At 54.8% G+C, this 24,104-nt stretch overlaps 15 non-coding genes and 10 pseudogenes across 15 annotated transcripts; all 25 read left to right on the forward strand.

Moving 5' to 3' along the window:
- The first annotated feature begins 374 nt into the window (after window positions 1-374).
- Window positions 375-493, forward strand: LOC126137300 (5S ribosomal RNA). The gene has a single exon (XR_007527949.1). It is a non-coding gene; the product is annotated as a 5S ribosomal RNA (ribosomal RNA).
- Window positions 494-1,346: 853 nt separating this feature from the next.
- LOC126137283 (5S ribosomal RNA) lies at window positions 1,347-1,466 on the forward strand (annotated as a pseudogene).
- Window positions 1,467-2,320: 854 nt separating this feature from the next.
- Window positions 2,321-2,439, forward strand: LOC126137302 (5S ribosomal RNA). Its single transcript, XR_007527950.1, has one exon. It is a non-coding gene; the product is annotated as a 5S ribosomal RNA (ribosomal RNA).
- An 854-nt stretch (window positions 2,440-3,293) lies between these two features.
- Window positions 3,294-3,413, forward strand: LOC126137284 (5S ribosomal RNA; annotated as a pseudogene).
- Window positions 3,414-4,272: 859 nt separating this feature from the next.
- Window positions 4,273-4,391, forward strand: LOC126137303 (5S ribosomal RNA). The gene has a single exon (XR_007527951.1). It is a non-coding gene; the product is annotated as a 5S ribosomal RNA (ribosomal RNA).
- An 855-nt stretch (window positions 4,392-5,246) lies between these two features.
- On the forward strand, window positions 5,247-5,366 carry LOC126137285 (5S ribosomal RNA; annotated as a pseudogene).
- Window positions 5,367-6,220: 854 nt separating this feature from the next.
- LOC126137304 (5S ribosomal RNA) lies at window positions 6,221-6,339 on the forward strand. The gene has a single exon (XR_007527952.1). It is a non-coding gene; the product is annotated as a 5S ribosomal RNA (ribosomal RNA).
- Window positions 6,340-7,193: 854 nt separating this feature from the next.
- Window positions 7,194-7,313, forward strand: LOC126137286 (5S ribosomal RNA; annotated as a pseudogene).
- An 859-nt stretch (window positions 7,314-8,172) lies between these two features.
- LOC126137305 (5S ribosomal RNA) lies at window positions 8,173-8,291 on the forward strand. Its single transcript, XR_007527953.1, has one exon. It is a non-coding gene; the product is annotated as a 5S ribosomal RNA (ribosomal RNA).
- Window positions 8,292-9,145: 854 nt separating this feature from the next.
- On the forward strand, window positions 9,146-9,265 carry LOC126137287 (5S ribosomal RNA; annotated as a pseudogene).
- Window positions 9,266-10,119: 854 nt separating this feature from the next.
- Window positions 10,120-10,238, forward strand: LOC126137339 (5S ribosomal RNA). Its single transcript, XR_007527984.1, has one exon. It is a non-coding gene; the product is annotated as a 5S ribosomal RNA (ribosomal RNA).
- Window positions 10,239-11,092: 854 nt separating this feature from the next.
- On the forward strand, window positions 11,093-11,212 carry LOC126137288 (5S ribosomal RNA; annotated as a pseudogene).
- An 855-nt stretch (window positions 11,213-12,067) lies between these two features.
- LOC126137306 (5S ribosomal RNA) lies at window positions 12,068-12,186 on the forward strand. The gene has a single exon (XR_007527954.1). It is a non-coding gene; the product is annotated as a 5S ribosomal RNA (ribosomal RNA).
- An 854-nt stretch (window positions 12,187-13,040) lies between these two features.
- Window positions 13,041-13,160, forward strand: LOC126137289 (5S ribosomal RNA; annotated as a pseudogene).
- Window positions 13,161-14,014: 854 nt separating this feature from the next.
- On the forward strand, window positions 14,015-14,133 carry LOC126137308 (5S ribosomal RNA). The gene has a single exon (XR_007527956.1). It is a non-coding gene; the product is annotated as a 5S ribosomal RNA (ribosomal RNA).
- An 844-nt stretch (window positions 14,134-14,977) lies between these two features.
- On the forward strand, window positions 14,978-15,097 carry LOC126137292 (5S ribosomal RNA; annotated as a pseudogene).
- An 854-nt stretch (window positions 15,098-15,951) lies between these two features.
- LOC126137309 (5S ribosomal RNA) lies at window positions 15,952-16,070 on the forward strand. The gene has a single exon (XR_007527957.1). It is a non-coding gene; the product is annotated as a 5S ribosomal RNA (ribosomal RNA).
- Window positions 16,071-16,924: 854 nt separating this feature from the next.
- Window positions 16,925-17,044, forward strand: LOC126137276 (5S ribosomal RNA; annotated as a pseudogene).
- Window positions 17,045-17,898: 854 nt separating this feature from the next.
- Window positions 17,899-18,017, forward strand: LOC126137310 (5S ribosomal RNA). Its single transcript, XR_007527958.1, has one exon. It is a non-coding gene; the product is annotated as a 5S ribosomal RNA (ribosomal RNA).
- Window positions 18,018-18,871: 854 nt separating this feature from the next.
- On the forward strand, window positions 18,872-18,991 carry LOC126137297 (5S ribosomal RNA; annotated as a pseudogene).
- Window positions 18,992-19,847: 856 nt separating this feature from the next.
- LOC126137274 (5S ribosomal RNA) lies at window positions 19,848-19,966 on the forward strand. The gene has a single exon (XR_007527943.1). It is a non-coding gene; the product is annotated as a 5S ribosomal RNA (ribosomal RNA).
- Window positions 19,967-20,820: 854 nt separating this feature from the next.
- On the forward strand, window positions 20,821-20,939 carry LOC126137311 (5S ribosomal RNA). The gene has a single exon (XR_007527959.1). It is a non-coding gene; the product is annotated as a 5S ribosomal RNA (ribosomal RNA).
- An 853-nt stretch (window positions 20,940-21,792) lies between these two features.
- Window positions 21,793-21,911, forward strand: LOC126137313 (5S ribosomal RNA). The gene has a single exon (XR_007527960.1). It is a non-coding gene; the product is annotated as a 5S ribosomal RNA (ribosomal RNA).
- Window positions 21,912-22,765: 854 nt separating this feature from the next.
- LOC126137314 (5S ribosomal RNA) lies at window positions 22,766-22,884 on the forward strand. The gene has a single exon (XR_007527961.1). It is a non-coding gene; the product is annotated as a 5S ribosomal RNA (ribosomal RNA).
- Window positions 22,885-23,737: 853 nt separating this feature from the next.
- On the forward strand, window positions 23,738-23,856 carry LOC126137315 (5S ribosomal RNA). The gene has a single exon (XR_007527962.1). It is a non-coding gene; the product is annotated as a 5S ribosomal RNA (ribosomal RNA).
- Window positions 23,857-24,104: the final 248 nt, after the last annotated feature.

The raw sequence follows: 24,104 nt of genomic DNA on the forward strand, positions 1-24,104 counted from the left end.
AGGCGAGGCGAGGCGAGGCGAGGAAGCCCACATCGCTACCAGTGGGCCCTCCAGCACGACACTGCCACACCCCGCACAGGCCCTCCGCTGAACACCAGGGACAAGATGCGTCCTCCGCTAGTGTCGAAGGCTGAACGCGCCCAGCGAATGACAGGGGGTGCAACGAGCAGCAGTGCGTCTCACACACGCGGCGGTGCGCCCGCCAATTCGGCCGTCACTCTGCTGGGACGCCGGGCGCGCCTCCCCGCGCCGTCCTCGAGGAACTGGCGGTTGCGGAAGGAAGCGCTTTCGTCAAATGCGGCCGAAAACTAACATTTTGTGTGTTGGGAGAAAAGCCGAACGCGAATTCTGCCGTGCTCCTACATTAGATGAGCGCCAACGGCCATACCATGATGAATACACCGGTTCTCGTCCGATCACCGAAGTTAAGCATCATCGGGCCCTGCTAGTACTTGGATGGGTGACCGCCTGGGAAACCCGGGTGCTGTTGGCTCCCTTCCTGTTTTTTTTTTTTGTTATGTCGCCAGCCCAATTTTCAAACTACCTTTCTGTTGTGACAAAGATGCTTCCTTAAACCGTTTAAACTACTGTAATGGTACGATAATGCAGTAATTAACTCAGTTTGAGGGAGAATGTGCTAACCAAGTTTGCCAAGAAGACTTTGAAAACGACAAAACAGTACGAATTGGCAGGTGATTTCTGAAATACGTCACCGCCTATTGTTGTGTAGGAATGTAGAGTTCCAAATTTGATTTGTAACCACGAATTTATTCCTTAGTCGTCTCGTCTCGTCTCGTCTCGTCTCGTCCCGCAGACGTTTTTCGTGCTTGCGCTGTCATATGGACCACGACCCGAGCGGCAGCGAGCGGCAGTCGAGCAAAGTCGGGACAAGTCGGGACGGGGACAGGGACAGGGATAGGAATGGTGCGAATGCACTGCAAACTACGCAGACACCTGGTGTGAGGCGCGGCGAGGCGAGGCGAGGCGAGGCGAGGAAGCCCACATCGCTACCAGTGGGCCCTCCAGCACGACACTGCCACACCCCGCACAGGCCCTCCGCTGAACACCAGGGACAAGATGCGTCCTCCGCTAGTGTCGAAGGCTGAACGCGCCGAGCGAATGACAGGGGGTGCAACGAGCAGCAGTGCGTCTCACACACGCGGCGGTGCGCCCGCCAATTCGGCCGTCACTCTGCTGGGACGCCGGGCGCGCCTCCCCGCGCCGTCCTCGAGGAACTGGCGGTTGCGGAAGGAAGCGCTTTCGTCAAATGCGGCCGAAAACTAACATTTTGTGTGTTGGGAGAAAAGCCGAACGCGAATTCTGCCGTGCTCCTACATTAGATGAGCGCCAACGGCGATACCATGATGAATACACCGGTTCTCGTCCGACCACCGAAGTTAAGCATCATCATGCCCGGCTAGTACTTGGATGGGTGACCGCCTGGGTCAACCCGGGTGCTGTTGGCTCCCTTCCCGTTTTTTTTTTTTTGTTATGTTGCCAGCCCAATTTTCAAACTACGTTTCTGTTGTGACAAAGATGCTTCCTTAAGCCTTTTAAACTACTGTAATGGTACGAAAATGCAGTAATTAACTCAGTTTGAGGGAGAATGTGCTAACCAAGTTTGCCAAGAAGACTTTGAAAACGACAAAACAGTACGAATCGGCAGGTGATTTCTGAAATACGTCACCGCCTATTGTTGTGTAGGAATGTAGAGTTCCAAATTTGATTTGTAACCACGAATTTATTCCTTAGTCGTCTCGTCTCGTCTCGTCTCGTCTCGTCCCGCAGACGTTTTTCGTGCTTGCGCTGTCATATGGACCACGACCCGAGCGGCAGCGAGCGGCAGTCGAGCAAAGTCGGGACAAGTCGGGACGGGGACAGGGACAGGGATAGGAATGGTGCGAATGCACTGCAAACTACGCAGACACCTGGTGTGAGGCGCGGCGAGGCGAGGCGAGGCGAGGCGAGGAAGCCCACATCGCTACCAGTGGGCCCTCCAGCACGACACTGCCACACCCCGCACAGGCCCTCCGCTGAACACCAGGGACAAGATGCGTCCTCCGCTAGTGTCGAAGGCTGAACGCGCCCAGCGAATGACAGGGGGTGCAACGAGCAGCAGTGCGTCTCACACACGCGGCGGTGCGCCCGCCAATTCGGCCGTCACTCTGCTGGGACGCCGGGCGCGCCTCCCCGCGCCGTCCTCGAGGAACTGGCGGTTGCGGAAGGAAGCGCTTTCGTCAAATGCGGCCGAAAACTAACATTTTGTGTGTTGGGAGAAAAGCCGAACGCGAATTCTGCCGTGCTCCTACATTAGATGAGCGCCAACGGCCATACCATGATGAATACACCGGTTCTCGTCCGATCACCGAAGTTAAGCATCATCGGGCCCTGCTAGTACTTGGATGGGTGACCGCCTGGGAAACCCGGGTGCTGTTGGCTCCCTTCCTGTTTTTTTTTTTTTGTTATGTCGCCAGCCCAATTTTCAAACTACCTTTCTGTTGTGACAAAGATGCTTCCTTAAACCGTTTAAACTACTGTAATGGTACGATAATGCAGTAATTAACTCAGTTTGAGGGAGAATGTGCTAACCAAGTTTGCCAAGAAGACTTTGAAAACGACAAAACAGTACGAATTGGCAGGTGATTTCTGAAATACGTCACCGCCTATTGTTGTGTAGGAATGTAGAGTTCCAAATTTGATTTGTAACCACGAATTTATTCCTTAGTCGTCTCGTCTCGTCTCGTCTCGTCTCGTCCCGCAGACGTTTTTCGTGCTTGCGCTGTCATATGGACCACGACCCGAGCGGCAGCGAGCGGCAGTCGAGCAAAGTCGGGACAAGTCGGGACGGGGACAGGGACAGGGATAGGAATGGTGCGAATGCACTGCAAACTACGCAGACACCTGGTGTGAGGCGCGGCGAGGCGAGGCGAGGCGAGGCGAGGAAGCCCACATCGCTACCAGTGGGCCCTCCAGCACGACACTGCCACACCCCGCACAGGCCCTCCGCTGAACACCAGGGACAAGATGCGTCCTCCGCTAGTGTCGAAGGCTGAACGCGCCCAGCGAATGACAGGGGGTGCAACGAGCAGCAGTGCGTCTCACACACGCGGCGGTGCGCCCGCCAATTCGGCCGTCACTCTGCTGGGACGCCGGGCGCGCCTCCCCGCGCCGTCCTCGAGGAACTGGCGGTTGCGGAAGGAAGCGCTTTCGTCAAATGCGGCCGAAAACTAACATTTTGTGTGTTGGGAGAAAAGCCGAACGCGAATTCTGCCGTGCTCCTACATTAGATGAGCGCCAACGGCGATACCATGATGAATACACCGGTTCTCGTCCGACCACCGAAGTTAAGCATCATCATGCCCGGCTAGTACTTGGATGGGTGACCGCCTGGGTCAACCCGGGTGCTGTTGGCTCCCTTCCCGTTTTTTTTTTTTTGTTATGTTGCCAGCCCAATTTTCAAACTACGTTTCTGTTGGGACAAAGATGCTTCCTTAAGCCTTTTAAACTACTGTAATGGTACGAAAATGCAGTAATTAACTCAGTTTGAGGGAGAATGTGCTAACCAAGTTTGCCAAGAAGACTTTGAAAACGACAAAACAGTACGAATCGGCAGGTGATTTCTGAAATACGTCACCGCCTATTGTTGTGTAGGAATGTAGAGTTCCAAATTTGATTTGTAACCACGAATTTATTCCTTAGTCGTCTCGTCTCGTCTCGTCTCGTCTCGTCCCGCAGACGTTTTTCGTGCTTGCGCTGTCATATGGACCACGACCCGAGCGGCAGCGAGCGGCAGTCGAGCAAAGTCGGGACAAGTCGGGACGGGGACAGGGACAGGGATAGGAATGGTGCGAATGCACTGCAAACTACGCAGACACCTGGTGTGAGGCGCGGCGAGGCGAGGCGAGGCGAGGCGAGGCGTGGAAGCCCACATCGCTACCAGTGGGCCCTCCAGCACGACACTGCCACACCCCGCACAGGCCCTCCGCTGAACACCAGGGACAAGATGCGTCCTCCGCTAGTGTCGAAGGCTGAACGCGCCCAGCGAATGACAGGGGGTGCAACGAGCAGCAGTGCGTCTCACACACGCGGCGGTGCGCCCGCCAATTCGGCCGTCACTCTGCTGGGACGCCGGGCGCGCCTCCCCGCGCCGTCCTCGAGGAACTGGCGGTTGCGGAAGGAAGCGCTTTCGTCAAATGCGGCCGAAAACTAACATTTTGTGTGTTGGGAGAAAAGCCGAACGCGAATTCTGCCGTGCTCCTACATTAGATGAGCGCCAACGGCCATACCATGATGAATACACCGGTTCTCGTCCGATCACCGAAGTTAAGCATCATCGGGCCCTGCTAGTACTTGGATGGGTGACCGCCTGGGAAACCCGGGTGCTGTTGGCTCCCTTCCTGTTTTTTTTTTTTTTGTTATGTCGCCAGCCCAATTTTCAAACTACCTTTCTGTTGTGACAAAGGTGCTTCCTTAAACCGTTTAAACTACTGTAATGGTACGATAATGCAGTAATTAACTCAGTTTGAGGGAGAATGTGCTAACCAAGTTTGCCAAGAAGACTTTGAAAACGACAAAACAGTACGAATTGGCAGGTGATTTCTGAAATACGTCACCGCCTATTGTTGTGTAGGAATGTAGAGTTCCAAATTTGATTTGTAACCACGAATTTATTCCTTAGTCGTCTCGTCTCGTCTCGTCTCGTCTCGTCCCGCAGACGTTTTTCGTGCTTGCGCTGTCATATGGACCACGACCCGAGCGGCAGCGAGCGGCAGTCGAGCAAAGTCGGGACAAGTCGGGACGGGGACAGGGACAGGGATAGGAATGGTGCGAATGCACTGCAAACTACGCAGACACCTGGTGTGAGGCGCGGCGAGGCGAGGCGAGGCGAGGCGAGGAAGCCCACATCGCTACCAGTGGGCCCTCCAGCACGACACTGCCACACCCCGCACAGGCCCTCCGCTGAACACCAGGGACAAGATGCGTCCTCCGCTAGTGTCGAAGGCTGAACGCGCCGAGCGAATGACAGGGGGTGCAACGAGCAGCAGTGCGTCTCACACACGCGGCGGTGCGCCCGCCAATTCGGCCGTCACTCTGCTGGGACGCCGGGCGCGCCTCCCCGCGCCGTCCTCGAGGAACTGGCGGTTGCGGAAGGAAGCGCTTTCGTCAAATGCGGCCGAAAACTAACATTTTGTGTGTTGGGAGAAAAGCCGAACGCGAATTCTGCCGTGCTCCTACATTAGATGAGCGCCAACGGCGATACCATGATGAATACACCGGTTCTCGTCCGACCACCGAAGTTAAGCATCATCATGCCCGGCTAGTACTTGGATGGGTGACCGCCTGGGTCAACCCGGGTGCTGTTGGCTCCCTTCCCGTTTTTTTTTTTTTGTTATGTTGCCAGCCCAATTTTCAAACTACGTTTCTGTTGTGACAAAGATGCTTCCTTAAGCCTTTTAAACTACTGTAATGGTACGAAAATGCAGTAATTAACTCAGTTTGAGGGAGAATGTGCTAACCAAGTTTGCCAAGAAGACTTTGAAAACGACAAAACAGTACGAATCGGCAGGTGATTTCTGAAATACGTCACCGCCTATTGTTGTGTAGGAATGTAGAGTTCCAAATTTGATTTGTAACCACGAATTTATTCCTTAGTCGTCTCGTCTCGTCTCGTCTCGTCTCGTCCCGCAGACGTTTTTCGTGCTTGCGCTGTCATATGGACCACGACCCGAGCGGCAGCGAGCGGCAGTCGAGCAAAGTCGGGACAAGTCGGGACGGGGACAGGGACAGGGATAGGAATGGTGCGAATGCACTGCAAACTACGCAGACACCTGGTGTGAGGCGCGGCGAGGCGAGGCGAGGCGAGGCGAGGAAGCCCACATCGCTACCAGTGGGCCCTCCAGCACGACACTGCCACACCCCGCACAGGCCCTCCGCTGAACACCAGGGACAAGATGCGTCCTCCGCTAGTGTCGAAGGCTGAACGCGCCCAGCGAATGACAGGGGGTGCAACGAGCAGCAGTGCGTCTCACACACGCGGCGGTGCGCCCGCCAATTCGGCCGTCACTCTGCTGGGACGCCGGGCGCGCCTCCCCGCGCCGTCCTCGAGGAACTGGCGGTTGCGGAAGGAAGCGCTTTCGTCAAATGCGGCCGAAAACTAACATTTTGTGTGTTGGGAGAAAAGCCGAACGCGAATTCTGCCGTGCTCCTACATTAGATGAGCGCCAACGGCCATACCATGATGAATACACCGGTTCTCGTCCGATCACCGAAGTTAAGCATCATCGGGCCCTGCTAGTACTTGGATGGGTGACCGCCTGGGAAACCCGGGTGCTGTTGGCTCCCTTCCTGTTTTTTTTTTTTTGTTATGTCGCCAGCCCAATTTTCAAACTACCTTTCTGTTGTGACAAAGATGCTTCCTTAAACCGTTTAAACTACTGTAATGGTACGATAATGCAGTAATTAACTCAGTTTGAGGGAGAATGTGCTAACCAAGTTTGCCAAGAAGACTTTGAAAACGACAAAACAGTACGAATTGGCAGGTGATTTCTGAAATACGTCACCGCCTATTGTTGTGTAGGAATGTAGAGTTCCAAATTTGATTTGTAACCACGAATTTATTCCTTAGTCGTCTCGTCTCGTCTCGTCTCGTCTCGTCCCGCAGACGTTTTTCGTGCTTGCGCTGTCATATGGACCACGACCCGAGCGGCAGCGAGCGGCAGTCGAGCAAAGTCGGGACAAGTCGGGACGGGGACAGGGACAGGGATAGGAATGGTGCGAATGCACTGCAAACTACGCAGACACCTGGTGTGAGGCGCGGCGAGGCGAGGCGAGGCGAGGCGAGGAAGCCCACATCGCTACCAGTGGGCCCTCCAGCACGACACTGCCACACCCCGCACAGGCCCTCCGCTGAACACCAGGGACAAGATGCGTCCTCCGCTAGTGTCGAAGGCTGAACGCGCCCAGCGAATGACAGGGGGTGCAACGAGCAGCAGTGCGTCTCACACACGCGGCGGTGCGCCCGCCAATTCGGCCGTCACTCTGCTGGGACGCCGGGCGCGCCTCCCCGCGCCGTCCTCGAGGAACTGGCGGTTGCGGAAGGAAGCGCTTTCGTCAAATGCGGCCGAAAACTAACATTTTGTGTGTTGGGAGAAAAGCCGAACGCGAATTCTGCCGTGCTCCTACATTAGATGAGCGCCAACGGCGATACCATGATGAATACACCGGTTCTCGTCCGACCACCGAAGTTAAGCATCATCATGCCCGGCTAGTACTTGGATGGGTGACCGCCTGGGTCAACCCGGGTGCTGTTGGCTCCCTTCCCGTTTTTTTTTTTTTGTTATGTTGCCAGCCCAATTTTCAAACTACGTTTCTGTTGGGACAAAGATGCTTCCTTAAGCCTTTTAAACTACTGTAATGGTACGAAAATGCAGTAATTAACTCAGTTTGAGGGAGAATGTGCTAACCAAGTTTGCCAAGAAGACTTTGAAAACGACAAAACAGTACGAATCGGCAGGTGATTTCTGAAATACGTCACCGCCTATTGTTGTGTAGGAATGTAGAGTTCCAAATTTGATTTGTAAAGACGAATTTATTCCTTAGTCGTCTCGTCTCGTCTCGTCTCGTCTCGTCCCGCAGACGTTTTTCGTGCTTGCGCTGTCATATGGACCACGACCCGAGCGGCAGCGAGCGGCAGTCGAGCAAAGTCGGGACAAGTCGGGACGGGGACAGGGACAGGGATAGGAATGGTGCGAATGCACTGCAAACTACGCAGACACCTGGTGTGAGGCGCGGCGAGGCGAGGCGAGGCGAGGCGAGGCGTGGAAGCCCACATCGCTACCAGTGGGCCCTCCAGCACGACACTGCCACACCCCGCACAGGCCCTCCGCTGAACACCAGGGACAAGATGCGTCCTCCGCTAGTGTCGAAGGCTGAACGCGCCCAGCGAATGACAGGGGGTGCAACGAGCAGCAGTGCGTCTCACACACGCGGCGGTGCGCCCGCCAATTCGGCCGTCACTCTGCTGGGACGCCGGGCGCGCCTCCCCGCGCCGTCCTCGAGGAACTGGCGGTTGCGGAAGGAAGCGCTTTCGTCAAATGCGGCCGAAAACTAACATTTTGTGTGTTGGGAGAAAAGCCGAACGCGAATTCTGCCGTGCTCCTACATTAGATGAGCGCCAACGGCCATACCATGATGAATACACCGGTTCTCGTCCGATCACCGAAGTTAAGCATCATCGGGCCCTGCTAGTACTTGGATGGGTGACCGCCTGGGAAACCCGGGTGCTGTTGGCTCCCTTCCTGTTTTTTTTTTTTTGTTATGTCGCCAGCCCAATTTTCAAACTACCTTTCTGTTGTGACAAAGGTGCTTCCTTAAACCGTTTAAACTACTGTAATGGTACGATAATGCAGTAATTAACTCAGTTTGAGGGAGAATGTGCTAACCAAGTTTGCCAAGAAGACTTTGAAAACGACAAAACAGTACGAATTGGCAGGTGATTTCTGAAATACGTCACCGCCTATTGTTGTGTAGGAATGTAGAGTTCCAAATTTGATTTGTAACCACGAATTTATTCCTTAGTCGTCTCGTCTCGTCTCGTCTCGTCTCGTCCCGCAGACGTTTTTCGTGCTTGCGCTGTCATATGGACCACGACCCGAGCGGCAGCGAGCGGCAGTCGAGCAAAGTCGGGACAAGTCGGGACGGGGACAGGGACAGGGATAGGAATGGTGCGAATGCACTGCAAACTACGCAGACACCTGGTGTGAGGCGCGGCGAGGCGAGGCGAGGCGAGGCGAGGAAGCCCACATCGCTACCAGTGGGCCCTCCAGCACGACACTGCCACACCCCGCACAGGCCCTCCGCTGAACACCAGGGACAAGATGCGTCCTCCGCTAGTGTCGAAGGCTGAACGCGCCCAGCGAATGACAGGGGGTGCAACGAGCAGCAGTGCGTCTCACACACGCGGCGGTGCGCCCGCCAATTCGGCCGTCACTCTGCTGGGACGCCGGGCGCGCCTCCCCGCGCCGTCCTCGAGGAACTGGCGGTTGCGGAAGGAAGCGCTTTCGTCAAATGCGGCCGAAAACTAACATTTTGTGTGTTGGGAGAAAAGCCGAACGCGAATTCTGCCGTGCTCCTACATTAGATGAGCGCCAACGGCGATACCATGATGAATACACCGGTTCTCGTCCGACCACCGAAGTTAAGCATCATCATGCCCGGCTAGTACTTGGATGGGTGACCGCCTGGGTCAACCCGGGTGCTGTTGGCTCCCTTCCCGTTTTTTTTTTTTTGTTATGTTGCCAGCCCAATTTTCAAACTACGTTTCTGTTGGGACAAAGATGCTTCCTTAAGCCTTTTAAACTACTGTAATGGTACGAAAATGCAGTAATTAACTCAGTTTGAGGGAGAATGTGCTAACCAAGTTTGCCAAGAAGACTTTGAAAACGACAAAACAGTACGAATCGGCAGGTGATTTCTGAAATACGTCACCGCCTATTGTTGTGTAGGAATGTAGAGTTCCAAATTTGATTTGTAACCACGAATTTATTCCTTAGTCGTCTCGTCTCGTCTCGTCTCGTCTCGTCCCGCAGACGTTTTTCGTGCTTGCGCTGTCATATGGACCACGACCCGAGCGGCAGCGAGCGGCAGTCGAGCAAAGTCGGGACAAGTCGGGACGGGGACAGGGACAGGGATAGGAATGGTGCGAATGCACTGCAAACTACGCAGACACCTGGTGTGAGGCGCGGCGAGGCGAGGCGAGGCGAGGCGAGGAAGCCCACATCGCTACCAGTGGGCCCTCCAGCACGACACTGCCACACCCCGCACAGGCCCTCCGCTGAACACCAGGGACAAGATGCGTCCTCCGCTAGTGTCGAAGGCTGAACGCGCCCAGCGAATGACAGGGGGTGCAACGAGCAGCAGTGCGTCTCACACACGCGGCGGTGCGCCCGCCAATTCGGCCGTCACTCTGCTGGGACGCCGGGCGCGCCTCCCCGCGCCGTCCTCGAGGAACTGGCGGTTGCGGAAGGAAGCGCTTTCGTCAAATGCGGCCGAAAACTAACATTTTGTGTGTGGGGAGAAAAGCCGAACGCGAATTCTGCCGTGCTCCTACATTAGATGAGCGCCAACGGCCATACCATGATGAATACACCGGTTCTCGTCCGATCACCGAAGTTAAGCATCATCGGGCCCTGCTAGTACTTGGATGGGTGACCGCCTGGGAAACTCGGGTGCTGTTGGCTCCCTTCCTGTTTTTTTTTTTTTGTTATGTCGCCAGCCCAATTTTCAAACTACCTTTCTGTTGTGACAAAGATGCTTCCTTAAACCGTTTAAACTACTGTAATGGTACGATAATGCAGTAATTAACTCAGTTTAAGGGAGAATGTGCTAACCAAGTTTGCCAAGAAGACTTTGAAAACGACAAAACAGTACGAATTGGCAGGTGATTTCTGAAATACGTCACCGCCTATTGTTGTGTAGGAATGTAGAGTTCCAAATTTGATTTGTAACCACGAATTTATTCCTTAGTCGTCTCGTCTCGTCTCGTCTCGTCTCGTCCCGCAGACGTTTTTCGTGCTTGCGCTGTCATATGGACCACGACCCGAGCGGCAGCGAGCGGCAGTCGAGCAAAGTCGGGACAAGTCGGGACGGGGACAGGGACAGGGATAGGAATGGTGCGAATGCACTGCAAACTACGCAGACACCTGGTGTGAGGCGCGGCGAGGCGAGGCGAGGCGAGGCGAGGAAGCCCACATCGCTACCAGTGGGCCCTCCAGCACGACACTGCCACACCCCGCACAGGCCCTCCGCTGAACACCAGGGACAAGATGCGTCCTCCGCTAGTGTCGAAGGCTGAACGCGCCCAGCGAATGACAGGGGGTGCAACGAGCAGCAGTGCGTCTCACACACGCGGCGGTGCGCCCGCCAATTCGGCCGTCACTCTGCTGGGTCGCCGGGCGCGCCTCCCCGCGCCGTCCTCGAGGAACTGGCGGTTGCGGAAGGAAGCGCTTTCGTCAAATGCGGCCGAAAACTAACATTTTGTGTGTTGGGAGAAAAGCCGAACGCGAATTCTGCCGTGCTCCTACATTAGATGAGCGCCAACGGCGATACCATGATGAATACACCGGTTCTCGTCCGACCACCGAAGTTAAGCATCATCATGCCCGGCTAGTACTTGGATGGGTGACCGCCTGGGTCAACCCGGGTGCTGTTGGCTCCCTTCCCGTTTTTTTTTTTTTTGTTATGTTGCCAGCCCAATTTTCAAACTACGTTTCTGTTGGGACAAAGATGCTTCCTTAAGCCTTTTAAACTACTGTAATGGTACGAAAATGCAGTAATTAACTCAGTTTGAGGGAGAATGTGCTAACCAAGTTTGCCAAGAAGACTTTGAAAACGACAAAACAGTACGAATCGGCAGGTGATTTCTGAAATACGTCACCGCCTATTGTTGTGTAGGAATGTAGAGTTCCAAATTTGATTTGTAACCACGAATTTATTCCTTAGTCGTCTCGTCTCGTCTCGTCTCGTCTCGTCCCGCAGACGTTTTTCGTGCTTGCGCTGTCATATGGACCACGACCCGAGCGGCAGCGAGCGGCAGTCGAGCAAAGTCGGGACAAGTCGGGACGGGGACAGGGACAGGGATAGGAATGGTGCGAATGCACTGCAAACTACGCAGACACCTGGTGTGAGGCGCGGCGAGGCGAGGCGAGGCGAGGCGAGGAAGCCCACATCGCTACCAGTGGGCCCTCCAGCACGACACTGCCACACCCCGCACAGGCCCTCCGCTGAACACCAGGGACAAGATGCGTCCTCCGCTAGTGTCGAAGGCTGAACGCGCCCAGCGAATGACAGGGGGTGCAACGAGCAGCAGTGCGTCTCACACACGCGGCGGTGCGCCCGCCAATTCGGCCGTCACTCTGCTGGGACGCCGGGCGCGCCTCCCCGCGCCGTCCTCGAGGAACTGGCGGTTGCGGAAGGAAGCGCTTTCGTCAAATGCGGCCGAAAACTAACATTTTGTGTGTTGGGAGAAAAGCCGAACGCGAATTCTGCCGTGCTCCTACATTAGATGAGCGCCAACGGCCATACCATGATGAATACACCGGTTCTCGTCCGATCACCGAAGTTAAGCATCATCGGGCCCTGCTAGTACTTGGATGGGTGACCGCCTGGGAAACCCGGGTGCTGTTGGCTCCCTTCCTGTTTTTTTTTTTTTGTTATGTCGCCAGCCCAATTTTCAAACTACCTTTCTGTTGTGACAAAGATGCTTCCTTAAACCGTTTAAACTACTGTAATGGTACGATAATGCAGTAATTAACTCAGTTTGAGGGAGAATGTGCTAACCAAGTTTGCCAAGAAGACTTTGAAAACGACAAAACAGTACGAATTGGCAGGTGATTTCTGAAATACGTCACCGCCTATTGTTGTGTAGGAATGTAGAGTTCCAAATTTGATTTGTAACCACGAATTTATTCCTTAGTCGTCTCGTCTCGTCTCGTCTCGTCTCGTCCCGCAGACGTTTTTCGTGCTTGCGCTGTCATATGGACCACGACCCGAGCGGCAGCGAGCGGCAGTCGAGCAAAGTCGGGACAAGTCGGGACGGGGACAGGGACAGGGATAGGAATGGTGCGAATGCACTGCAAACTACGCAGACACCTGGTGTGAGGCGCGGCGAGGCGAGGCGAGGCGAGGCGAGGAAGCCCACATCGCTACCAGTGGGCCCTCCAGCACGACACTGCCACACCCCGCACAGGCCCTCCGCTGAACACCAGGGACAAGATGCGTCCTCCGCTAGTGTCGAAGGCTGAACGCGCCCAGCGAATGACAGGGGGTGCAACGAGCAGCAGTGCGTCTCACACACGCGGCGGTGCGCCCGCCAATTCGGCCGTCACTCTGCTGGGTCGCCGGGCGCGCCTCCCCGCGCCGTCCTCGAGGAACTGGCGGTTGCGGAAGGAAGCGCTTTCGTCAAATGCGGCCGAAAACTAACATTTTGTGTGTTGGGAGAAAAGCCGAACGCGAATTCTGCCGTGCTCCTACATTAGATGAGCGCCAACGGCGATACCATGATGAATACACCGGTTCTCGTCCGACCACCGAAGTTAAGCATCATCATGCCCGGCTAGTACTTGGATGGGTGACCGCCTGGGTCAACCCGGGTGCTGTTGGCTCCCTTCCCGTTTTTTTTTTTTTGTTATGTTGCCAGCCCAATTTTCAAACTACGTTTCTGTTGTGACAAAGATGCTTCCTTAAGCCTTTTAAACTACTGTAATGGTACGAAAATGCAGTAATTAACTCAGTTTGAGGGAGAATGTGCTAACCAAGTTTGCCAAGAAGACTTTGAAAACGACAAAACAGTACGAATCGGCAGGTGATTTCTGAAATACGTCACCGCCTATTGTTGTGTAGGAATGTAGAGTTCCAAATTTGATTTGTAACCACGAATTTATTCCTTAGTCGTCTCGTCTCGTCTCGTCTCGTCTCGTCCCGCAGACGTTTTTCGTGCTTGCGCTGTCATATGGACCACGACCCGAGCGGCAGCGAGCGGCAGTCGAGCAAAGTCGGGACAAGTCGGGACGGGGACAGGGACAGGGATAGGAATGGTGCGAATGCACTGCAAACTACGCAGACACCTGGTGTGAGGCGCGGCGAGGCGAGGCGAGGCGAGGCGAGGAAGCCCACATCGCTACCAGTGGGCCCTCCAGCACGACACTGCCACACCCCGCACAGGCCCTCCGCTGAACACCAGGGACAAGATGCGTCCTCCGCTAGTGTCGAAGGCTGAACGCGCCCAGCGAATGACAGGGGGTGCAACGAGCAGCAGTGCGTCTCACACACGCGGCGGTGCGCCCGCCAATTCGGCCGTCACTCTGCTGGGACGCCGGGCGCGCCTCCCCGCGCCGTCCTCGAGGAACTGGCGGTTGCGGAAGGAAGCGCTTTCGTCAAATGCGGCCGAAAACTAACATTTTGTGTGTTGGGAGAAAAGCCGAACGCGAATTCTGCCGTGCTCCTACATTAGATGAGCGCCAACGGCCATACCATGATGAATACACCGGTTCTCGTCCGATCACCGAAGTTAAGCATCATCGGGCCCTGCTAGTACTTGGATGGGTGACCGCCTGGGAAACCCGGGTGCTGTTGGCTCCCTTCCTGTTTTTTTTTTTTTGTTATGTCGCCAGCCCAATTTTCAAACTACCTTTCTGTTGTGACAAAGATGCTTCCTTAAACCGTTTAAACTACTGTAATGGTACGATAATGCAGTAATTAACTCAGTTTGAGGGAGAATGTGCTAACCAAGTTTGCCAAGAAGACTTTGAAAACGACAAAACAGTACGAATTGGCAGGTGATTTCTGAAATACGTCACCGCCTATTGTTGTGTAGGAATGTAGAGTTCCAAATTTGATTTGTAACCACGAATTTATTCCTTAGTCGTCTCGTCTCGTCTCGTCCCGCAGACGTTTTTCGTGCTTGCGCTGTCATATGGACCACGACCCGAGCGGCAGCGAGCGGCAGTCGAGCAAAGTCGGGACAAGTCGGGACGGGGACAGGGACAGGGATAGGAATGGTGCGAATGCACTGCAAACTACGCAGACACCTGGTGTGAGGCGCGGCGAGGCGAGGCGAGGCGAGGCGAGGAAGCCCACATCGCTACCAGTGGGCCCTCCAGCACGACACTGCCACACCCCGCACAGGCCCTCCGCTGAACACCAGGGACAAGATGCGTCCTCCGCTAGTGTCGAAGGCTGAACGCGCCCAGCGAATGACAGGGGGTGCAACGAGCAGCAGTGCGTCTCACACACGCGGCGGTGCGCCCGCCAATTCGGCCGTCACTCTGCTGGGTCGCCGGGCGCGCCTCCCCGCGCCGTCCTCGAGGAACTGGCGGTTGCGGAAGGAAGCGCTTTCGTCAAATGCGGCCGAAAACTAACATTTTGTGTGTTGGGAGAAAAGCCGAACGCGAATTCTGCCGTGCTCCTACATTAGATGAGCGCCAACGGCGATACCATGATGAATACACCGGTTCTCGTCCGACCACCGAAGTTAAGCATCATCATGCCCGGCTAGTACTTGGATGGGTGACCGCCTGGGTCAACCCGGGTGCTGTTGGCTCCCTTCCCGTTTTTTTTTTTTTGTTATGTTGCCAGCCCAATTTTCAAACTACGTTTCTGTTGTGACAAAGATGCTTCCTTAAGCCTTTTAAACTACTGTAATGGTACGAAAATGCAGTAATTAACTCAGTTTGAGGGAGAATGTGCTAACCAAGTTTGCCAAGAAGACTTTGAAAACGACAAAACAGTACGAATCGGCAGGTGATTTCTGAAATACGTCACCGCCTATTGTTGTGTAGGAATGTAGAGTTCCAAATTTGATTTGTAACCACGAATTTATTCCTTAGTCGTCTCGTCTCGTCTCGTCTCGTCTCGTCCCGCAGACGTTTTTCGTGCTTGCGCTGTCATATGGACCACGACCCGAGCGGCAGCGAGCGGCAGTCGAGCAAAGTCGGGACAAGTCGGGACGGGGACAGGGACAGGGATAGGAATGGTGCGAATGCACTGCAAACTACGCAGACACCTGGTGTGAGGCGCGGCGAGGCGAGGCGAGGCGAGGCGAGGAAGCCCACATCGCTACCAGTGGGCCCTCCAGCACGACACTGCCACACCCCGCACAGGCCCTCCGCTGAACACCAGGGACAAGATGCGTCCTCCGCTAGTGTCGAAGGCTGAACGCGCCCAGCGAATGACAGGGGGTGCAACGAGCAGCAGTGCGTCTCACACACGCGGCGGTGCGCCCGCCAATTCGGCCGTCACTCTGCTGGGACGCCGGGCGCGCCTCCCCGCGCCGTCCTCGAGGAACTGGCGGTTGCGGAAGGAAGCGCTTTCGTCAAATGCGGCCGAAAACTAACATTTTGTGTGTTGGGAGAAAAGCCGAACGCGAATTCTGCCGTGCTCCTACATTAGATGAGCGCCAACGGCCATACCATGATGAATACACCGGTTCTCGTCCGATCACCGAAGTTAAGCATCATCGGGCCCTGCTAGTACTTGGATGGGTGACCGCCTGGGAAACCCGGGTGCTGTTGGCTCCCTTCCTGTTTTTTTTTTTTTGTTATGTCGCCAGCCCAATTTTCAAACTACCTTTCTGTTGTGACAAAGATGCTTCCTTAAACCGTTTAAACTACTGTAATGGTACGATAATGCAGTAATTAACTCAGTTTGAGGGAGAATGTGCTAACCAAGTTTGCCAAGAAGACTTTGAAAACGACAAAACAGTACGAATTGGCAGGTGATTTCTGAAATACGTCACCGCCTATTGTTGTGTAGGAATGTAGAGTTCCAAATTTGATTTGTAACCACGAATTTATTCCTTAGTCGTCTCGTCTCGTCTCGTCTCGTCTCGTCCCGCAGACGTTTTTCGTGCTTGCGCTGTCATATGGACCACGACCCGAGCGGCAGCGAGCGGCAGTCGAGCAAAGTCGGGACAAGTCGGGACGGGGACAGGGACAGGGATAGGAATGGTGCGAATGCACTGCAAACTACGCAGACACCTGGTGTGAGGCGCGGCGAGGCGAGGCGAGGCGAGGCGAGGAAGCCCACATCGCTACCAGTGGGCCCTCCAGCACGACACTGCCACACCCCGCACAGGCCCTCCGCTGAACACCAGGGACAAGATGCGTCCTCCGCTAGTGTCGAAGGCTGAACGCGCCCAGCGAATGACAGGGGGTGCAACGAGCAGCAGTGCGTCTCACACACGCGGCGGTGCGCCCGCCAATTCGGCCGTCACTCTGCTGGGACGCCGGGCGCGCCTCCCCGCGCCGTCCTCGAGGAACTGGCGGTTGCGGAAGGAAGCGCTTTCGTCAAATGCGGCCGAAAACTAACATTTTGTGTGTTGGGAGAAAAGCCGAACGCGAATTCTGCCGTGCTCCTACATTAGATGAGCGCCAACGGCGATACCATGATGAATACACCGGTTCTCGTCCGACCACCGAAGTTAAGCATCATCATGCCCGGCTAGTACTTGGATGGGTGACCACCTGGGTCAACCCGGGTGCTGTTGGCTCCCTTCCCGTTTTTTTTTTTTTGTTATGTTGCCAGCCCAATTTTCAAACTACGTTTCTGTTGGGACAAAGATGCTTCCTTAAGCCTTTTAAACTACTGTAATGGTACGAAAATGCAGTAATTAACTCAGTTTGAGGGAGAATGTGCTAACCAAGTTTGCCAAGAAGACTTTGAAAACGACAAAACAGTACGAATCGGCAGGTGATTTCTGAAATACGTCACCGCCTATTGTTGTGTAGGAATGTAGAGTTCCAAATTTGATTTGTAACCACGAATTTATTCCTTAGTCGTCTCGTCTCGTCTCGTCTCGTCTCGTCCCGCAGACGTTTTTCGTGCTTGCGCTGTCATATGGACCACGACCCGAGCGGCAGCGAGCGGCAGTCGAGCAAAGTCGGGACAAGTCGGGACGGGGACAGGGACAGGGATAGGAATGGTGCGAATGCACTGCAAACTACGCAGACACCTGGTGTGAGGCGCGGAGAGGCGAGGCGAGGCGAGGCGAGGAAGCCCACATCGCTACCAGTGGGCCCTCCAGCACGACACTGCCACACCCCGCACAGGCCCTCCGCTGAACACCAGGGACAAGATGCGTCCTCCGCTAGTGTCGAAGGCTGAACGCGCCCAGCGAATGACAGGGGGTGCAACGAGCAGCAGTGCGTCTCACACACGCGGCGGTGCGCCCGCCAATTCGGCCGTCACTCTGCTGGGACGCCGGGCGCGCCTCCCCGCGCCGTCCTCGAGGAACTGGCGGTTGCGGAAGGAAGCGCTTTCGTCAAATGCGGCCGAAAACTAACATTTTGTGTGTGGGGAGAAAAGCCGAACGCGAATTCTGCCGTGCTCCTACATTAGATGAGCGCCAACGGCCATACCATGATGAATACACCGGTTCTCGTCCGATCACCGAAGTTAAGCATCATCGGGCCCTGCTAGTACTTGGATGGGTGACCGCCTGGGAAACCCGGGTGCTGTTGGCTCCCTTCCTGTTTTTTTTTTTTTGTTATGTCGCCAGCCCAATTTTCAAACTACCTTTCTGTTGTGACAAAGATGCTTCCTTAAACCGTTTAAACTACTGTAATGGTACGATAATGCAGTAATTAACTCAGTTTAAGGGAGAATGTGCTAACCAAGTTTGCCAAGAAGACTTTGAAAACGACAAAACAGTACGAATTGGCAGGTGATTTCTGAAATACGTCACCGCCTATTGTTGTGTAGGAATGTAGAGTTCCAAATTTGATTTGTAACCACGAATTTATTCCTTAGTCGTCTCGTCTCGTCTCGTCTCGTCTCGTCCCGCAGACGTTTTTCGTGCTTGCGCTGTCATATGGACCACGACCCGAGCGGCAGCGAGCGGCAGTCGAGCAAAGTCGGGACAAGTCGGGACGGGGACAGGGACAGGGATAGGAATGGTGCGAATGCACTGCAAACTACGCAGACACCTGGTGTGAGGCGCGGCGAGGCGAGGCGAGGCGAGGCGAGGAAGCCCACATCGCTACCAGTGGGCCCTCCAGCACGACACTGCCACACCCCGCACAGGCCCTCCGCTGAACACCAGGGACAAGATGCGTCCTCCGCTAGTGTCGAAGGCTGAACGCGCCCAGCGAATGACAGGGGGTGCAACGAGCAGCAGTGCGTCTCACACACGCGGCGGTGCGCCCGCCAATTCGGCCGTCACTCTGCTGGGTCGCCGGGCGCGCCTCCCCGCGCCGTCCTCGAGGAACTGGCGGTTGCGGAAGGAAGCGCTTTCGTCAAATGCGGCCGAAAACTAACATTTTGTGTGTTGGGAGAAAAGCCGAACGCGAATTCTGCCGTGCTCCTACATTAGATGAGCGCCAACGGCGATACCATGATGAATACACCGGTTCTCGTCCGACCACCGAAGTTAAGCATCATCATGCCCGGCTAGTACGTGGATGGGTGACCGCCTGGGTCAACCCGGGTGCTGTTGGCTCCCTTCCCGTTTTATTTTTTTTTTGTTATGTTGCCAGCCCAATTTTCAAACTACGTTTCTGTTGTGACAAAGATGCTTCCTTAAACCGTTTAAACTACTGTAATGGTACGAAAATGCAGTAATTAACTCAGTTTGAGGGAGAATGTGCTAACCAAGTTTGCCAAGAAGACTTTGAAAACGACAAAACAGTACGAATCGGCAGGTGATTTCTGAAATACGTCACCGCCTATTGTTGTGTAGGAATGTAGAGTTCCAAATTTGATTTGTAACCACGAATTTATTCCTTAGTCGTCTCGTCTCGTCTCGTCTCGTCTCGTCCCGCAGACGTTTTTCGTGCTTGCGCTGTCATATGGACCACGACCCGAGCGGCAGCGAGCGGCAGTCGAGCAAAGTCGGGACAAGTCGGGACGGGGACAGGGACAGGGATAGGAATGGTGCGAATGCACTGCAAACTACGCAGACACCTGGTGTGAGGCGCGGCGAGGCGAGGCGAGGCGAGGCGAGGAAGCCCACATCGCTACCAGTGGGCCCTCCAGCACGACACTGCCACACCCCGCACAGGCCCTCCGCTGAACACCAGGGACAAGATGCGTCCTCCGCTAGTGTCGAAGGCTGAACGCGCCCAGCGAATGACAGGGGGTGCAACGAGCAGCAGTGCGTCTCACACACGCGGCGGTGCGCCCGCCAATTCGGCCGTCACTCTGCTGGGACGCCGGGCGCGCCTCCCCGCGCCGTCCTCGAGGAACTGGCGGTTGCGGAAGGAAGCGCTTTCGTCAAATGCGGCCGAAAACTAACATTTTGTGTGTTGGGAGAAAAGCCGAACGCGAATTCTGCCGTGCTCCTACATTAGATGAGCGCCAACGGCGATACCATGATGAATACACCGGTTCTCGTCCGATCACCGAAGTTAAGCATCATCGGGCCCTGCTAGTACTTGGATGGGTGACCGCCTGGGAAACCCGGGTGCTGTTGGCTCCCTTCCTGTTTTTTTTTTTTTGTTATGTCGCCAGCCCAATTTTCAAACTACCTTTCTGTTGTGACAAAGATGCTTCCTTAAACCGTTTAAACTACTGTAATGGTACGATAATGCAGTAATTAACTCAGTTTGAGGGAGAATGTGCTAACCAAGTTTGCCAAGAAGACTTTGAAAACGACAAAACAGTACGAATTGGCAGGTGATTTCTGAAATACGTCACCGCCTATTGTTGTGTAGGAATGTAGAGTTCCAAATTTGATTTGTAACCACGAATTTATTCCTTAGTCGTCTCGTCTCGTCTCGTCTCGTCTCGTCCCGCAGACGTTTTTCGTGCTTGCGCTGTCATATGGACCACGACCCGAGCGGCAGCGAGCGGCAGTCGAGCAAAGTCGGGACAAGTCGGGACGGGGACAGGGACAGGGATAGGAATGGTGCGAATGCACTGCAAACTACGCAGACACCTGGTGTGAGGCGCGGCGAGGCGAGGCGAGGCGAGGCGAGGAAGCCCACATCGCTACCAGTGGGCCCTCCAGCACGACACTGCCACACCCCGCACAGGCCCTCCGCTGAACACCAGGGACAAGATGCGTCCTCCGCTAGTGTCGAAGGCTGAACGCGCCCAGCGAATGACAGGGGGTGCAACGAGCAGCAGTGCGTCTCACACACGCGGCGGTGCGCCCGCCAATTCGGCCGTCACTCTGCTGGGACGCCGGGCGCGCCTCCCCGCGCCGTCCTCGAGGAACTGGCGGTTGCGGAAGGAAGCGCTTTCGTCAAATGCGGCCGAAAACTAACATTTTGTGTGTTGGGAGAAAAGCCGAACGCGAATTCTGCCGTGCTCCTACATTAGATGAGCGCCAACGGCCATACCATGATGAATACACCGGTTCTCGTCCGATCACCGAAGTTAAGCATCATCGGGCCCTGCTAGTACTTGGATGGGTGACCGCCTGGGAAACCCGGGTGCTGTTGGCTCCCTTCCTGTTTTTTTTTTTTGTTATGTCGCCAGCCCAATTTTCAAACTACCTTTCTGTTGTGACAAAGATGCTTCCTTAAACCGTTTAAACTACTGTAATGGTACGATAATGCAGTAATTAACTCAGTTTGAGGGAGAATGTGCTAACCAAGTTTGCCAAGAAGACTTTGAAAACGACAAAACAGTACGAATTGGCAGGTGATTTCTGAAATACGTCACCGCCTATTGTTGTGTAGGAATGTAGAGTTCCAAATTTGATTTGTAACCACGAATTTATTCCTTAGTCGTCTCGTCTCGTCTCGTCTCGTCTCGTCCCGCAGACGTTTTTCGTGCTTGCGCTGTCATATGGACCACGACCCGAGCGGCAGCGAGCGGCAGTCGAGCAAAGTCGGGACAAGTCGGGACGGGGACAGGGACAGGGATAGGAATGGTGCGAATGCACTGCAAACTACGCAGACACCTGGTGTGAGGCGCGGCGAGGCGAGGCGAGGCGAGGCGAGGAAGCCCACATCGCTACCAGTGGGCCCTCCAGCACGACACTGCCACACCCCGCACAGGCCCTCCGCTGAACACCAGGGACAAGATGCGTCCTCCGCTAGTGTCGAAGGCTGAACGCGCCGAGCGAATGACAGGGGGTGCAACGAGCAGCAGTGCGTCTCACACACGCGGCGGTGCGCCCGCCAATTCGGCCGTCACTCTGCTGGGACGCCGGGCGCGCCTCCCCGCGCCGTCCTCGAGGAACTGGCGGTTGCGGAAGGAAGCGCTTTCGTCAAATGCGGCCGAAAACTAACATTTTGTGTGTTGGGAGAAAAGCCGAACGCGAATTCTGCCGTGCTCCTACATTAGATGAGCGCCAACGGCCATACCATGATGAATACACCGGTTCTCGTCCGATCACCGAAGTTAAGCATCATCGGGCCCTGCTAGTACTTGGATGGGTGACCGCCTGGGAAACCCGGGTGCTGTTGGCTCCCTTCCTGTTTTTTTTTTTTTGTTATGTCGCCAGCCCAATTTTCAAACTACCTTTCTGTTGTGACAAAGATGCTTCCTTAAACCGTTTAAACTACTGTAATGGTACGATAATGCAGTAATTAACTCAGTTTGAGGGAGAATGTGCTAACCAAGTTTGCCAAGAAGACTTTGAAAACGACAAAACAGTACGAATTGGCAGGTGATTTCTGAAATACGTCACCGCCTATTGTTGTGTAGGAATGTAGAGTTCCAAATTTGATTTGTAACCACGAATTTATTCCTTAGTCGTCTCGTCTCGTCTCGTCTCGTCTCGTCCCGCAGACGTTTTTCGTGCTTGCGCTGTCATATGGACCACGACCCGAGCGGCAGCGAGCGGCAGTCGAGCAAAGTCGGGACAAGTCGGGACGGGGACAGGGACAGGGATAGGAATGGTGCGAATGCACTGCAAACTACGCAGACACCTGGTGTGAGGCGCGGCGAGGCGAGGCGAGGCGAGGCGAGGAAGCCCACATCGCTACCAGTGGGCCCTCCAGCACGACACTGCCACACCCCGCACAGGCCCTCCGCTGAACACCAGGGACAAGATGCGTCCTCCGCTAGTGTCGAAGGCTGAACGCGCCCAGCGAATGACAGGGGGTGCAACGAGCAGCAGTGCGTCTCACACACGCGGCGGTGCGCCCGCCAATTCGGCCGTCACTCTGCTGGGACGCCGGGCGCGCCTCCCCGCGCCGTCCTCGAGGAACTGGCGGTTGCGGAAGGAAGCGCTTTCGTCAAATGCGGCCGAAAACTAACATTTTGTGTGTTGGGAGAAAAGCCGAACGCGAATTCTGCCGTGCTCCTACATTAGATGAGCGCCAACGGCCATACCATGATGAATACACCGGTTCTCGTCCGATCACCGAAGTTAAGCATCATCGGGCCCTGCTAGTACTTGGATGGGTGACCGCCTGGGAAACCCGGGTGCTGTTGGCTCCCTTCCTGTTTTTTTTTTTTGTTATGTCGCCAGCCCAATTTTCAAACTACCTTTCTGTTGTGACAAAGATGCTTCCTTAAACCGTTTAAACTACTGTAATGGTACGATAATGCAGTAATTAACTCAGTTTGAGGGAGAATGTGCTAACCAAGTTTGCCAAGAAGACTTTGAAAACGACAAAACAGTACGAATTGGCAGGTGATTTCTGAAATACGTCACCGCCTATTGTTGTGTAGGAATGTAGAGTTCCAAATTTGATTTGTAACCACGAATTTATTCCTTAGTCGTCTCGTCTCGTCTCGTCTCGTCTCGTCCCGCAGACGTTTTTCGTGCTTGCGCTGTCATATGGACCACGACCCGAGCGGCAGCGAGCGGCAGTCGAGCAAAGTCGGGACAAGTCGGGACGGGGACAGGGACAGGGATAGGAATGGTGCGAATGCACTGCAAACTACGCAGACACCTGGTGTGAGGCGCGGCGAGGCGAGGCGAGGCGAGGCGAGGAAGCCCACATCGCTACCAGTGGGCCCTCCAGCACGACACTGCCACACCCCGCACAGGCCCTCCGCTGAACACCAGGGACAAGATGCGTCCTCCGCTAGTGTCGAAGGCTGAACGCGCCGAGCGAATGACAGGGGGTGCAACGAGCAGCAGTGCGTCTCACACACGCGGCGGTGCGCCCGCCAATTCGGCCGTCACTCTGCTGGGACGCCGGGCGCGCCTCCCCGCGCCGTCCTCGAGGAACTGGCGGTTGCGGAAGGAAGCGCTTTCGTCAAATGCGGCCGAAAACTAACATTTTGTGTGTTGGGAGAAAAGCCGAACGCGAATTCTGCCGTGCTCCTACATTAGATGAGCGCCAACGGCCATACCATGATGAATACACCGGTTCTCGTCCGATCACCGAAGTTAAGCATCATCGGGCCCTGCTAGTACTTGGATGGGTGACCGCCTGGGAAACCCGGGTGCTGTTGGCTCCCTTCCTGTTTTTTTTTTTTTTGTTATGTCGCCAGCCCAATTTTCAAACTACCTTTCTGTTGTGACAAAGATGCTTCCTTAAACCGTTTAAACTACTGTAATGGTACGATAATGCAGTAATTAACTCAGTTTGAGGGAGAATGTGCTAACCAAGTTTGCCAAGAAGACTTTGAAAACGACAAAACAGTACGAATTGGCAGGTGATTTCTGAAATACGTCACCGCCTATTGTTGTGTAGGAATGTAGA

This window comes from Schistocerca cancellata, unplaced genomic scaffold (genome assembly GCF_023864275.1).
Source record: "Schistocerca cancellata isolate TAMUIC-IGC-003103 unplaced genomic scaffold, iqSchCanc2.1 HiC_scaffold_640, whole genome shotgun sequence".
NCBI lineage: Eukaryota > Metazoa > Arthropoda > Insecta > Orthoptera > Acrididae > Schistocerca > Schistocerca cancellata.